The sequence below is a fragment of the Ovis aries genome, chromosome 16, assembly GCF_016772045.2.
Source record: "Ovis aries strain OAR_USU_Benz2616 breed Rambouillet chromosome 16, ARS-UI_Ramb_v3.0, whole genome shotgun sequence".
Classification (NCBI taxonomy): Eukaryota; Metazoa; Chordata; class Mammalia; order Artiodactyla; family Bovidae; genus Ovis; species Ovis aries.
The window spans coordinates 4929614-4944304 of NC_056069.1; the positions used below are offsets into that span (position 1 = coordinate 4929614).

General features: G+C 45.9%; 2 protein-coding genes and 1 long non-coding RNA gene across 4 annotated transcripts in view; 2 read left to right on the top strand and 1 right to left on the bottom strand.

The window, feature by feature from the left end:
- The window catches only part of ATP6V0E1 (ATPase H+ transporting V0 subunit e1), a 28089-nt gene extending 26557 nt beyond the window's left edge, over window positions 1-1532 (top strand). The window contains exon 4 of the mRNA XM_004016871.4: window positions 1041-1532. The gene's annotated coding sequence lies outside the window, so the exon portion shown is untranslated. The remainder of the gene's footprint in view (window positions 1-1040) is intronic.
- Window positions 1533-4282: 2750 nt separating this feature from the next.
- Window positions 4283-8854, bottom strand: LOC121816788 (uncharacterized). Its single transcript, XR_006056480.2, has 3 exons — window positions 8768-8854; window positions 6132-6269; window positions 4283-5325 (listed from the first exon to the last, which is right to left on the bottom strand). It is a non-coding gene; the product is annotated as an uncharacterized LOC121816788 (long non-coding RNA).
- A 5603-nt stretch (window positions 8855-14457) lies between these two features.
- The window catches only part of CREBRF (CREB3 regulatory factor), a 62552-nt gene continuing 62318 nt past the window's right edge, over window positions 14458-14691 (top strand). For both annotated transcript variants that reach the window (XM_042233679.2, XM_004016872.4), the window contains exon 1: window positions 14458-14585. The gene's annotated coding sequence lies outside the window, so the exon portion shown is untranslated. The remainder of the gene's footprint in view (window positions 14586-14691) is intronic.

The window sequence follows — 14691 nt, forward strand, 5'->3', positions numbered from 1 at the left end:
AGCAGCAGTCTCATATCTGCTTCCCGGCACCTTGGCCCCGGGGCCTTGGGAAGCCTGCTGTTTAATCACCCAGCACTGTGGACTCTCCTGGATGTGCCCACTGGTTTGGGAAATCTCAAGAGCCCGTCTGGTCTACCTGTGGGTTTTTCAGCCTTCAATCTTTGTCAGATTTGCCTGCCACAACCACACCGCATCTGAATTTTAACTAGCCCCTCACTCCACCTGCACCTGAGTAAACCTCTTGTTTTAGGTTTATCTAAATAAACAGCTTGTTTTCCCACTGACTCAGTGCTTGTGTGGAAATTACCTCTTAAAGACACTATTTGTTTAATTTTCTTTTCTTTTTTAATTTCAAAAGTAAGCATATGTGACTTTATTTATAAAACATTATAAAATCAGCTTTACGTGAAGGAGTTCATGAGACCACTATGTGAAGATACCTATTTTAAATGCTTGCTAGCTCTGCAGAGGTGGTGTTGCAGCTTTAAACTTCTAGAAAAATTATCCTTTGTCACCTACACTTGGGGTGGCAAGAATGGTGAGCCATCTCAAGTACCAAGCAGCCTGCTGTTGAGGAGTTTGACGTAGGGAAAAGCCTGCCCGCCTGTGAGAGCCTGGCTTCCTTGTTGCCAGAGAAGTGCAAATGCAGGTTCTGGAAGGCCGAGTGAACTTGTCAGACCCCAGTGCGATTGGTTTCAGTCCACTCCATTCTTCCAGTTTTCTACAGCACTGTCAACCAGGACTTGGGCTCCTTGGTTAAGCGTTGTCCTTGGTAACTGGACTTCTTGTCGCAGCCCTGCTGGAACCTTGTGTTTTAACTAAGCGCACTTTCATTCAGGCGTTTATGGAGCACCTGTATATGGGGTTGGCCAAAAAGTTTGTTTGGATTTTTCCACACCATATTACAGAAAAACAGGAACAGACCTTTTGGCCAATACAACATTTGAAGCGATTAGCCTGGTTGACTTTCTCAGTATCACCCTTTTGCTCTCCTGAGGATGCTGGAAAGGCCCAGTTACTGGAACGGTTTTGTTTTGCAGGTCACGGAGAGAACTCCTCTAGATGTAAAATCACCTCCATACCCAGACCACCTCCTTGACGTGCCCACTGTGGCCATCAGCTGCCTTAAACATTCACCCACATTTGAATATCTTTTTCTACAATGCAGTATTTTTTTCCTGTCACCTTTTTTACACTTTGAATGATGTGCCTCTTTAAGCTAAACTGTGCTGCCTCTGTAAAATCTTTATGTACTCTTCCGAGATGGAAAGTGCTGGTGTTCTGAGAAGTAATGTTACTCTCTCCTTGGAACTGATGGATTTGAAGATGGCTCCTGCCTGCTCACAACATGAGAATCAGCGGAGTGTTTAAGAGACTGTTACATGACAATACGTCTGCAGTGGGGCAGTCAGTAGGAGAACATGTTTTCCAGGGAAAATCTGACCCACAGAATTATACCAAAGTATTTTCGGGTTGAATTTCTTATTTCTGCCATCTGTTGGAATAAATTATTTTTCTGCTTTCTATGGAAACCTGGTTTTGGTGTTTGTTAAATAAGCTCATTTCTATCTCTAGATAAGACCTTTTTGAAAAATGATTTTGTACTTCCAAATTTAGCTTGGATGGATCAACCTGGTTGTGTAGTTTGAGATGACTGAGGAATCTGGTAAGTACATTTCTTAACGATCCAATAAACATCTCAGTGCTTGCTGTAGCCACTGGAGGAGACAAAGAAGTGGGTATTGGGTCCCTGCAAATTCACGAGCTGGAAGGCTACTGGGAGGTAAGGTTGGTACACATAGAACTAGAGATCAAGGCCATGTTTCACCACTGTCCATGAACACATAGTCGTGATGCTGAGCAGGTAGAGGGGCACAGGGACAGACCAGAACCAGCAGCTCCTTGGACCATTCCCTGTCAGAAATGGGACGGAACAGGAGCCTGGGACGGGGACAACATCATGTGTTTTAGTAGTGGGCATCTCAATACTTCAGTAACTTAGGGGCAGTGTTAGATTTAAGAAATTAAAAATGAAAATGGACCTAAATTTTCACCGACTCATGGCTCTTTGACAGCCAGCCAAGAATGGATTTCCTGTTTTGCAGTTTGTACTTTTCTTTTCCTCCTAAACTATCTGAACTCATTGCTTTGCTATTCTTATGACCAAAGAGAGTTTCAAGTTGGTGTGACTCTCCTGCTTTCATTTCTTTCTTTTCTTCCTTTTCTTTCATTTTGAACTTAAAGTTTCCCTAGGAGCCCACTCCACCCTTTACATTTGCAGCAAGCAAGCTTCTTTAGGTAATTTCATGGCATCCAGAAAATACTGAAGATTTGATGTCAAAGGACCATGGTGATACCTGCTTCCCCATCATTTTATTATAAATAAGGAATCACAGCCCAGACAAGGAGGGTTGCCTGCCCAGTTTAAGGGACCTGGTGCGCGGCAGACAGAGGAGGAGACGCGTGTTTTCCAGTTTCCACTCCAGAGCACTTTTTCCTCACACCCCGCCTTCTCAGAGCTGCACTGGCCAGGAGCCGACTGAGGGGCTCGGGTGGGAGGGAAGAATTCTGCCTTTATGGATGACCAAGCTGTCTCCCTTCAGAGGAACTTATTTGACCCTTCGTTGTTACTTGTCATCTAAGAAAGCAGTGCTGGTGGTTGCTGTGGGTACATAAAAGGATGCCGCAGGCTTGGAGCCCTGATCATGGCTGGGGGCGTGTGACCTGCGAGCAGCTGTGTGACCGTTCTTTGAGTCAGGCCCTACTGCCCAGCATTACTGGTGGTCAGTCTGAAACCTTTCACGCTCCCACCCCAGCCTGCTTCCCAGAAGACCACCGTGAGTTTGAAGCTGAGCCTCCCGATGTCCCTGGCGTGGTGCTTTCGTTGAGTGGCGCCTTTGCCTGTCCTGACTTCAGCACGGCGTGAGCTGGAGGAGCCTCCATGGGTCCAGCACAGCAGCCCTGGACAGTAGCGTCCCTGCAGCTCTTGCGGGGGTCTTCTCATTCACGATCGTGGTTGGACACCTTTCCGATTTAATGACATAGTTGAAGGCCGAGGTCATGACCCTGGCTGATCCAGGTCCCTGAGTTCTGCCTTGTTCTGTCACTTGGTATAAATCCATTTTTATACCTCTGGAGGTTAAACATTAGTAGGGCAAGCTGGATTACATTGCTCTTTGCGTTCGGGCTTGCTTGCCTTCTGGTGTGATTCAGTTCCTGCAGAGAGAGGTAGGGCAGATTCGTGTGTTGCTTGCACTCACAGCAGGGATGTGAGCACTGAAGGAACTGCAGTGTGCAGGGGAGGTGTGGAAAATCCTGTTCAGTAAGCTCTCAGGGAAGGTAAAGGCCCTAATAAAGCAGCAGCTCAGGCCTGAACCTAGAAGGTTTTCTCCAAACCAAAGCCCTACTGAAGCCTCAGCGTGAAGCCTATGATGAAGAAAGGAACTCATTTCCGAGCCAGACTGGGGATCAGAGACACCTCCTTCCCGTACCCTACCCCATCTCAAATCTACCCCCACCTCCCACTGAAAGACAGATTTCAAGCCCTTAACAGCCAGGTTCTGTGACTGTGTCACCACCCAGATGTATTACTGTCATTGAAATGAAGGAATGATAAGATCCACTCAGATTTCATGGGCAAAATTCAGTAAGTTCCCTTGGCCCAACTAGTCACTTAACCTTTGAGTCTGTTTCGTCATGTATGAAATTCTCAAGAATATTAAATGCAGTTAATGTATAAACTCAGGTACATGTTTTCTGTTCACCTCCTCCCTAATAATTGAACAATTTTGTTACAGCAACTCAGGCAAAATCTGAGATGAACACCTGCGAACACTTTTTCCCTTGCCCTTGCTCCAGTGCCTGCCAGGGCCCAGGTTGGAAGGAGCACCATCCAGCCCTTTGAGAGGATACTGAAGTGTTTCTTTCCTCTGGAAAATCTGGACTGGTGAACATGGTGTGGCCTGGGATGAGCATTAGACTAGGAGAGGGCCTAGCTTTGCGATTACTCCATCGCTTTCTAGTAATGTGGCTTTGGGAAAATCACTTTAATATCTGAGCCTTAGTTTTTTCATCTATAAAGTGGTGATAATGCCTGCCCTTTTCTGCTATATGAGGTTGTTACCAAATGAGGTATTGGTGGTAAAGATGATTTGTAAATTATGATAATACACAAAGGATATTTTTTGAAGAAATGATGAAATCCCTAGGACCCACTGATTATATTTTTCTATGAAGATAGGCCCCAGAGGGGTAGCTGACTTTTTTTTTTTTTTGACATATGCATATGGTTTCCCTTTTGTTTAGTCATTTGTACTTGGGTTACATAAAAATAAAAGACACACACCAGGCTCCAAGCCTGATCTCTGAGCGGGGCGATGGATCTCTTTGAAATAATCATAGCGTAAGTGTCTAGACCACATCCTTCCTGCCTTTCCAGGCTCTACCAGGTCATATACCAGAACAGGAGGATTTCTGGCATGGTTGTGTAGATGTCATCTGAGGGTTGTTGTTTCCTTTTAACACTGTTCTTGTTTTCCTTAAACATGTAATGATGTCTGTGCCCTTATCACTGACCCAGCACGTTTTTATTGTATATTCCCTGGGTATCGATTCAGAAGTAGCACCTTTTTGTTTACTTCTTCTGGCCAGTTTTTTTTTTTTGTTTTTCTGTTGTTTTTTGTTTGTTTGGGTTTTCTTTTTCATTTTAAGTGTGGTAGATGTTCTGACATGTGGATGCAAAATTATTTTAAGCTGTTGCTCAGACTCATAGAAGATTTGGCCCTGGATTTTGTCTTCCAAAAATTTGAAATCAACTGCTCCTTTTAAAATTATATCTACATTATATTTTAAAATATATGTCCGGCATTTTAGAATAGTTTTGTCCCCGTTCCTCTATGTAAGAGTTCTCTTCTGTTTGAAGAACAGATGTATTTAAAATGGCGATGGACTCTTCAGCAAAAATTATGTATTGCTTTTTCCGCGTTCCTTCATTTCTGTTTTCTCTCTTAAGAATTGAATGTATGAGATTAATTGTAGAAATAATTTTTCTGAGGAAAAAAAAATGTAAAGTGCTATTGTGAAGAACACTTATCATACCAGAACTGATCAAAAGTAACCTTAATGCTCAACAGAAGGAGATGCTCACATAAGCCATGCTGCATCTAATAAAGGAATATCCTGGTGCATTTAATAATCTTTTCCCCAAAATATATACGTAGAAAAGAAATTGAAAAGACAAATAACAAACTATTAACATTGCCTCTGGATGGTAATTGCAAATGATTTTAATTTCCTTTTTCCTTTTCAGCATTTTCTCCAATGAAGCTGTAATATTTGAATAAAAAGAGGAAAAAATAAGTTTCTTTAATAACGAAAGATAATAGGATATTACGTTAAGGGTGGCGGGGGGAAGCCCACAGGATTTCAAACTTATGTGCATAGAAAGAAACCTGATAAGAAATAGACCAAATAATTGTTGCTTGTGATTATTTCTTTTACAGCTTTGTGTATTTCCAGATTTTTCACAAAGAGCATGTATTTTATAATTGGAAAAAAATGGTGTTTTGTGGGGGAACGTTGTCAGAATAGTGTTAGTACTTATTCAAACATTATATAACACATGCACGCCTGCTCAGACGCACAAACACACACATACTTTTTTTTTAGAGTAATTCAGGGTGAAGGGAAATGAAGTCAGCTAGGTTTATTAAAACACTGAAGCTATTCTGAACCAGTGAAATCCACGCGTTCACACAGCACTTCTGATTATGTGTTTGCACCGAGCAGGACGGAGTGTGGAGCACTCAGCTGAGACGCCAGCCTCCCTTTGTGTAGGTGCTCACAGTGACAACGTGGGGAAATGAAAAGGGAGTGTTGATTTTGATTCTGCCCACATAGAAAAGGGGAAGCCTGGGGTATGAATGCCCTGGGGTCCCACACGGGTTAGAAAAAGCCCCACTGTTCCTCCACTCCCAACCACTCCAAGCAAGCCTTTCATTCAGACGGTGGTGCTGTTTCTGCTCCTTGTGAAATGTATTGGCCCTTTCTTCCCCAACTCCCACTTCTTCCCAGTCAGCTCCCAAACAGGAGTATTCAGCTGAGGATGCCCAGCACCGAAGACGGCTACCCACCTGAATCCAGCCAGGCTTCTATTTAAATTGCTGTCGGAATTGTGAAACGCTTCCCATAGTTTCTCCCCACTGTCCAAAGTGTGGTGCTGCTGTGGGTGCCATCCCAAGACGAGCAGATGTTTTGTAGAAGCGCTGTGTCTGGGGAAATGTGCGTTAAGGAGCTAAGTGTGACTTTGCACACCACGTAAGGTTCTTGGCAACGTACAACAGGCATTTTCAGCTCCTGGTCTTTATTCTGCTTTTCGCTGCTCAAGACAGTGGTAAACAGAAGAAACTCAGTCCCTGACCTCCTAGAACGAACTTAAGAGTTAAGGTTAAGTTAAGGTGAAAAGGTTCACTTAAGCAGTGAACCTCAGTAGAGGTACAGGACCTCTTAGCAAGTACAGATTGCTGGTTAAGTCAACCTGAAACACTCCGTGCGTGGTGGAGGAAGGCTTTTTAAAGGAAGTAACCTTTAAGGAGAAACCCGAAGGATGAGGAAGAGCTAGGCAAGCAGGAGTGAGTGGAGTGTTTTAGGCTGACAAGTGATGACGTTGTTGCCAGAGTCGAGGAGAGGAAAGGTCCTGGATTGTGGAAACAAGTGAGATGACGTCAGAGAAGTAGCTGTACTGGGGCCATATTTATTAGCACAAGCACATGGCTGATGCACGTTGAGGGGCAGCGGAGTCAGGGATCACACTCTGGTTTCTGCTGGGTGGACCGTGGAAACTTTCACTGAGATTCGGGGCCATAATGAGTTCAGTCACAGACAGTGAGTTTGCAGGTGCCTGAGGTATCCATGTGGAGATACCTAGTGGGCACTTTCTACCTGGGCCTGGAGGTTGAGGAGGAGGACCAGGCTCAAGGTGGGAGCATGAGGCACCAGCGTGGAGAGACCTGAAGCTGTGGGTGTGGGTATGGGTACCGAGAAGAGAGTGTGTAGAGTGTAGGCTGGAGACCTGAGAAGCACCCCCTCTTTAGAGGTGGGGAGAGAAGTAAGTGGGACACAGGATTCCTCTGAGCACAGTCGGAGAAATTGAGGTCAACAAAGGTTGTAGGACTTAAGCAGTTCTGCCCAGAAGTCCCATCAAAGGTCCTCTCATTCCAAAGTTTTTGCCCTTTCAGAGGGTGTGGTTACAGTGCCTCCAACTTTCCCTTCCTCACTTACCCACACCCAAGCCTCTTCCCATCTCTGAGCTCTGGGACCCTTCTGCAGTTGCTTCCCCACCCCCACCCCCATTTTTTCCATCATTGTTATCAGTCCTGTTGCTAATGATAATAGCTAGCATTTAGGTAGCAGTTGCATAAGCAAGATGTTCTAAATGCTTCACATGTTAATACATTCAATACCCGCAATAACCCAGCTAGATAAATACTCCGATTACCCCTATTTTACGGAGGAAAACTGAGGCACAAGGCCACAAACTACTACTTAGAGGTAATGGGATTCAGTCCCAGAGGTGCCTGATGGCAGGGTCCCGGCCTGCCACTGGGTCTCCATGGCTTTTTGTCCCAGGGTAAACTTCCTTACGTGACCTCGTTGATGTCTTTCAGTTTTAGCTTCTTCACTATAGTTTGTTTCTACAGCACCTGTAGTAAAGGAACAGCCCTCACCCACACCTGAGTGTCCAAGGGAGGGGGCACACAGCCTGCTCTTTGCTGACATTTCTGAAAAGCAGGGGCAGAAGTGCGATTTTCAGGCATGACGTCTCATTTGCATGAGAGTGCAGGTCTGGGAAAAGCAGTGTCCCTTCTCTCACCTCCCTCTGCCTGGAACACCTAGCACCTTTTAATCTCAGTGTGCTCACCCCAGAGTCAGCCCCTGGGGGTGCTCCGCTCCCTAAATTATGGCCACTCTTGGTATCCACAGCAACTGTGGCTGATTCCTGTCATCACAGCTGTTATAATTTACTGGTCTTTCCCCCCAGGCTCCAAAAGCTTTGCTGGGCAGGATCTCTGGCTTTCAAGTGTTTGATGTCTACAAGCTTGCTCAGTAAGAGTCGTATGGGCAGCCAGCTTTCAAATGCATTTTTTTGTAAGTTCCATTCTTGAGATACTGCATTTGCTTGAAGCAAAGGTACAGCTGCCTGAAGTAGAGCTCTGGGTCTTGGTGAGCCAGCTGGGTGGGTGTGGGACCTGTGCAGCCATGCCATGCGGAGAAGGGTCCTGCACTGGGTTGACTGTTGTGCTCTTGTCGTCATGAAATTCTTCATTTTTGAACAAGGGATCGCTACATTCTCATTTTGCACTTGGACCTGCAAATTATGCAACTGTTCTGTTGGTTGGTGTAGTGTCCGTCTGACCTCAAGGGGTCCTAATCAGAGTATTACACAAATAGCTGCATATTCCCTGAAATCACCAGCAAAATTAGATTTGTGTATACTTCGGTGAGTTTTTCTGGGGAGCAAGTCTGTGGCTTTCATCAGAGCCCCAGAAAAGTTCAGAGCCATTGTTACTAATAATAACAAGAATAACTAATCTTCACTTAGGTTTGCTGGGTGCCAGACCCTAAGGACTTCACTGTGTTGCCTTACACCTTACCTGAGTGTGACTGGGTTGGGGTAAGGCAAAAAGCAATATTTCCCTCTCTTCTAGTACTTATTCCCTTAATCCCCACTTCTCTGTTCCCCAACCAGAGGAGAAAAGAAACCACTGACCTGGTCTTCTCTTCTCCTGTGGAGTTGGCAGGAGCCTAAATCTTTGTATTGCTTCCTTTGCTAGGAGGAAAGAGGAACTGCCCCAGACTTTGTCCTGATCCCCATTTGGTTTCATCTGCTGCTCCCAAGTTCCCCAAAGGCGACTTCTGCTTTTGTCAGACTGGGAAGAGGTGATTGGGCAACATGGGCAGGCATCTTCATGATGAGGCGGCAGATTGTCAGGGCGCCAGGGAGCAGTGGTAGCCAGCTCACCAGCACTCCTGCCGTCAGAATCCTGGCTGAAGCCTGGCCTGAGTGATGGACGTACCACCTAGGTTGCAGGGAACCAGTGCTCTGAGGGCCTGTTTAGAAAGGCAGGCAGCCCTAGAAGGGCACCAGGTTCTGGGGGTAGATTAATAAGGCTTCCTCCTGGCACGGGATAGAGCCCACAGCTGGCATTCAGGTTTGTTAATGTGCTCTGTGCGTGGTGTGGCTCGAGTGTGAATGCGGGTACGTCACACCTATTTATCTTGTGCACCCACTCTCGGGCTGGACCTTGTGAGAACAGGCTGAAAACTAAAAACTGATGGCACCATCCCTGGTTTCACTGTAGCATGAAGGAAATTTGTGACCTTGTGAATTTGTGCCTGCGTGACTCTTCGCGACCCCATGGACTATAGCCTGCCAGGCTCCTCTGTCCATGGGATTCTCCAGGCAACAACACTGGAGTGGGTTGCCATGCCCTCCTCCAAGGAATCTTCCCTACCCAGGGATCGAACTCAGGTCTCTTACACGGGTTCTTTATCACTAGTACCACCTGGGAAGCCCTGTGAATTTGCAGGGGGAAGAAACCTTGGATACACAGGATCCCCTAAATTCACCCTCAATTCTCTGAGCTTTTTATTACTTTTCTTTAGCGACCTCTCTGGACTGTTTACTTCCTGTGTTTCAAATCCAGCTTCAGTTTTACGCCTGATTGGGCCTTTTGGAATGTGCCTCTATTTGTAGTTCAGCAAACTGCTCTCTGGCTACAAGTCTTGGTTCCTGCTTCTTATCAGTCTGTTCCTCCGCTTTGTTTTTATCCTCCTACTTCTGGCCTCCCCAACAAGAAGGTCTTATTGTACCTGGCCTTTGGGAATCTTTCCTACAACAAATGCTAGATTGTTCTCATTCCCTCGCTTCCTGGTTTGTTATCAGTAACAGTGGCTGATACTAACTGTATGTTCAGCTCAGTGCTGACAAAAAAAAAAAAAAAAGAAATCAAAGCAAAAAAACAAGAACCCCACGGGAATTATTAGATGTCCTAGAAATTTTCAGTCTTAGTGAAACAGACAAAACAATTTTGATGGAAATGCTGCCGTGGAAGATAATGGTGTCCCCAAACAGTCTGAGTTGCTTGCTGCCCTCTCCAGCCACGCCACTTCTTTCCCTTCTCGGCTGCTGCTTCTCTTCCAAGAGACTTCCAGTCATGTTTCTCCCTGGAAGGTGGAGGAGGGGGAGACCAACACTGTTGAGTACCTATGAGACATCAGGCCCCACATTTCACACTCAAAACCAACCTGTGAGGCAGGTGGTGACAGAAACCAAGGCATAGATAGATTAGGAGCTTGCCCAAATCATTTAGCAAGCAAGTGGCCCTGAAACACTTACGTGACATGTTCTTAACAACCAGGTCAGGGCTCCCCCTCTTATAAACTCGACTGAATTTTCAGCTTCCCAGGTCAAGTCTTTACCGCTTTCTGAATTCCTCCAGGGTAGAGACTGTGTCTTCCTGTACACCTTAGGCACTGAACAAATGTCAGGTTTTTTGTGTGTTTTTTTTTGTTTTTACTTTCTCTTCCTTTATCCGTCACCAAGCAAGCTTGAATCTGCTGTCTAAGCATTCTCCATAATTCAAGGATGTATTAGTGTTTATGCCCCTTGATTTAATAGAAAACATCAACAGACATATTACAAATTATGCAAAGCAGTGAGTATATTAAATTCTCAGTTGGGTGGTAGAAGGAAGGAGATTAATGAAGGCCAAAATAGATATGGTAGGGACTTCCCTGGCAGTCCAGCGGGTAGGCCTTCATCTTCCAGTGCAGCTCTCCCTGATCAGAGAGCTATGATCCCACATGCCAGAAATGGTATTCTAACAAATTCAGGAAAGACTTAAAATGGTTCACATTAAAAAAAAAAAGCACCTCTTATTTTTTAAAAAAGGGAGATATGATAGAAACAGACTTCATAAAAGATATGGGATCTGAAGCTGTGGAGGTTGAATAGGATTTGGAGATTAATTTGTGCCTTCTGACCACAAGCTCCTATCCTTTGGCAGACATGTTTTGGGATTTGGAGGACGAGGAATCAGGGGAAACAAGTAAATGGTCAACGTATGGAAGTGCATTTGGGGCTGAACTTTGGCGCTTTCTGAGAGAAGTAAGAAACCAAAGCTCAGAACTGTCACATAAAGAACACTGCATTCTATTGAGAGGCTGAGGCAATGGGAAGAACTGATCTTTCCTCTTCCCCCAAAGAATATTTTTTAGGAGGGATGAAAGCGGAATGGGTGTCAATTCCCAAGCATCAATTAGTATCTCTTTTAGATTCTCCCTCAGCAACACTCCAGCTTTCTCAGGAAGAAAATCGGTTTTCAAAAGTGTCCGAAGGACACAGCTTTTCCTGGAGATCTTCCAGTGTTGAGTTAATTAATCTCACTTCCAAAGCTGTGAAATCTTAACATATCACACAGGTCTGGAGGGGTCTGGAAAGAAAACACAGATTCAAAAGGATAACACTCATTTAGAAGATGGGTGTATGATCAGGAGGCCAGGCTCAGTCTGTGCTCTAATGAAAAATTAGAGTGCAAACTTTAGATCAAAAGGAGAGTTAGGACCTATAGCAGATATTTTAACTCCTTAGGAGGACTCAGAGAAGGAACAGAAAGAATCCAGTTCCTCCTGGTGAAGAAATTAGAATCTAGAGAGGTCGAGCCCCTCACTCTGGGTCTCATAGTTGGTGGTAAAGCTCCAGTTGGGGTCTTGGCACCAAGAATAGTGGTTCAAATACATCAGGGTGTAAAGTGGATGAAAATCTGCATTCACAGAGTCTCTGGAAGGATACGGAGAGTGTGGGTAACTGGTTGGTTCTGAGAAGAAGACCTGAGGGGCCAGGGAACAGGGGTGGGAGAGAGATTTAACATTCACTAAATACTTTTTGTACCTTTTGAATTTAGCATGGTGTATATATGTTATCTAATCACAAAATAAAAATTATTTTTAAGAATTCAGTGGAGTCTTAAGTATTACTTTTTTACCTCATTGTCTCATATTTGGTAAAACATATTTTTCTGATTCAAGCTATCCCAGTATGAAATGATTCTGCCAGTATCAACGTCAAGCATGTCGGAAGTGGTGATGGCCTTTTGTTACCACTTTGTGACTAGAACAAGAAGAGCCTTCTGAAACTCAAAGCAATGCTATTCCAGAGTCCTAACTCCCTGCCAACTTTGACTGTGGCACAATCTGGCAGGATAAAACTCAGAGAAACAAATCAATTAGGAGTCAGTGATTTCATTCACTTCAGAGCAGGAGACAGTCATTAATAAACCTTGATGGAAAGGTCTCTTAGCCAAAAGTCTGTCCTTTCCAAGGCAACAGAAGATGCAAAGGCGGGAATACAACGTAATTCACTGGTAAGAGCTTTCAATGGGCAGAGCCTCCTGCTGTGAAAAGAATCTGGGTGCTCCTTGAGCCCAAGAAACTGCTGCCCGGGAGAGGAGGTGAAAATACCTATATTCAAAGGGCAGTGACAGTGGGAGAGCTAGCCATCTGCTGCAGGTTTTCCAAACATGATATTACGAGTGAGGATCATCTGTAATGTATTCCATGGAGATTTAGCGCATGAATCTCATGAATGAGTGAGAGGAACCTGGCTCATACTTCCGCAAGCTAGTTTTTCTATTGGGGTTTCGTTTTTAAACTCGTTGATATGGAAAATTAGCAGGTGGTATCTTAGCCCTGGGGCTTCCCCCAGGGACTCAGTAAAGCATCTACCTGCCAGTGCAAGAGACTCGGGTTTGATCCCTGGGTTGGGAAGATCTCCTGGAGAAGGAAATGGCAACCCACTCCACTCTTCTCACCTGGGAAATGCCATAAACAGAGGAGCCTGGTGGCTACAATCGATGGGGTCGCAAAGAGTTGGACATGACTTAGTGACTAAATAACAACAAAGTGTTGGCCTCGAGAAAATAATTAAAATCCTGCTACCAGTGGCGCTAGTGGTAAAGAATCCCCCTGCCAATGCAGGAGACATGAGACACCAGTTCAGTCCCTGGGTGGGGAAGATCCCCTGGAGGACGGCATGGCAACCCACTCCAGTATTCTTGCCTGGAGAATCCCCATGGACAGAGGAGCCTGCTGGGCTACAGCCCATAGGGTTGCACAGAGTCAGACACAACTGAAACAACTTAGCATGCATGCACGCATTTCCTGTGCAGTAGGGAAAGTATTCATTCCCTCACTTCATTTTGAAGGATACAGAGGGAAGATTTACTTTTACTTTCCTCTTTGGTACCTACATATCCTTACCTATTAATATTGTGTACAAAAGTATTTTGCTGCTGCTGCTAAGTCGCTTCAGTCGTGTCCGACTCTGTGCGACCCCATAGACGGCAGCCCACCAGGCTCCCCCGTCCCTGGGATTCTACAGGCAAGAACACTGGAGTAGGTTGCCATTTCCTTCTCCAATGCATGAAAGTGAAAAGTGAAAGTGAAGTCCCTCAGTCGTGTTCGACTCTTCGCGACCCCTGGACTGCAGCCTACCAGGCTCCTCCGCCCATGGGATTTTCCAGGCAAGAGTACTGGAGTGGGGGTGCCATTGCCTTCTCCGACAAAAGTATTTTAGTAGCTGCTAAACTACACTGGCAACCCACTCCAGGACTGGGTTCTAGTCTCAGCTGGGTCATTTACAAGCTTCCTGACCTTGTGCAAGTAACTTAACTTTTCTGAACCTTAATTTCCCCGTCTAAAAAATTGGTATATTACCACTGAGTGTTATGAACAGACTTAGGGAACATACACACACATATATAAACACTCAGATCAAAGTGTTACATAGGCGTGTTTGTCTAGGCGCTTCTAGTAGCATTCTGTACGTACGATTGTGTACATAACGCCGTTTTAAAGATGCACGAAATCCAGTGTCGGGAGCAAACGTGCGCAATAAGCTGGAAGAATGGACGAACAGCTGCAGGCAAGGTCAGTTTCTCACTGAATTAAGTGGTTCGGATGGGGTTGTTGTGGACATACATAAAACACTGGATGCAATCAATCCCCCCTCCTAAATTAATGCCGTTTTCGTAGCTTCTCTCAAGTTTCAGTAAACTTGAACTGTAAAATGGGCATATGGGCACTTCAGGCCTCGCCGCGTAGTTGTAATATTAGATATAATGCTAGACGTGAAAGTGGTTGGAAACAAACATCCCGGACAAACGCGAGTGTAACTATCAGAGACGGCCCACGCCCACGCTGCAGCGACAGGCTTAGCCCCCGCTCCGCCCCCTCTTCCTGGTTTTTCCCGGCAACCCGCCCCTCCCGCGTCATGTGATAGGGGTACTCTGCCGGCCCGAGCTTCTGATTGGCCGAGCTGCGGGGCGCTTCGCGATTGGCCCGAGGCCGGCGGGCCCCCGCCTCTCTCCTCCTCCTCGCCGCGGCCCACGTGAGGGGGGCGAGTCACGCGATTTCCGGGAACCCGTCAGGAAGGACATAAACAAAACAAACCCGAGGCAGCATGGAGAGGGGCCGCGGCCCCTGCAGTGGAACCAGACCCAGCGCCTGAGCCGCCCCCACACCCACAGGTGAGGTCCGCTGCCCTCGGCCCGGAGCCCGCAGGCGCCTGGGCTAGGGGACGAACCGGGCGGGGGGCGGAGGAGGGCCGCTGGCCTAAGAGGCGCCAGCGCCGAG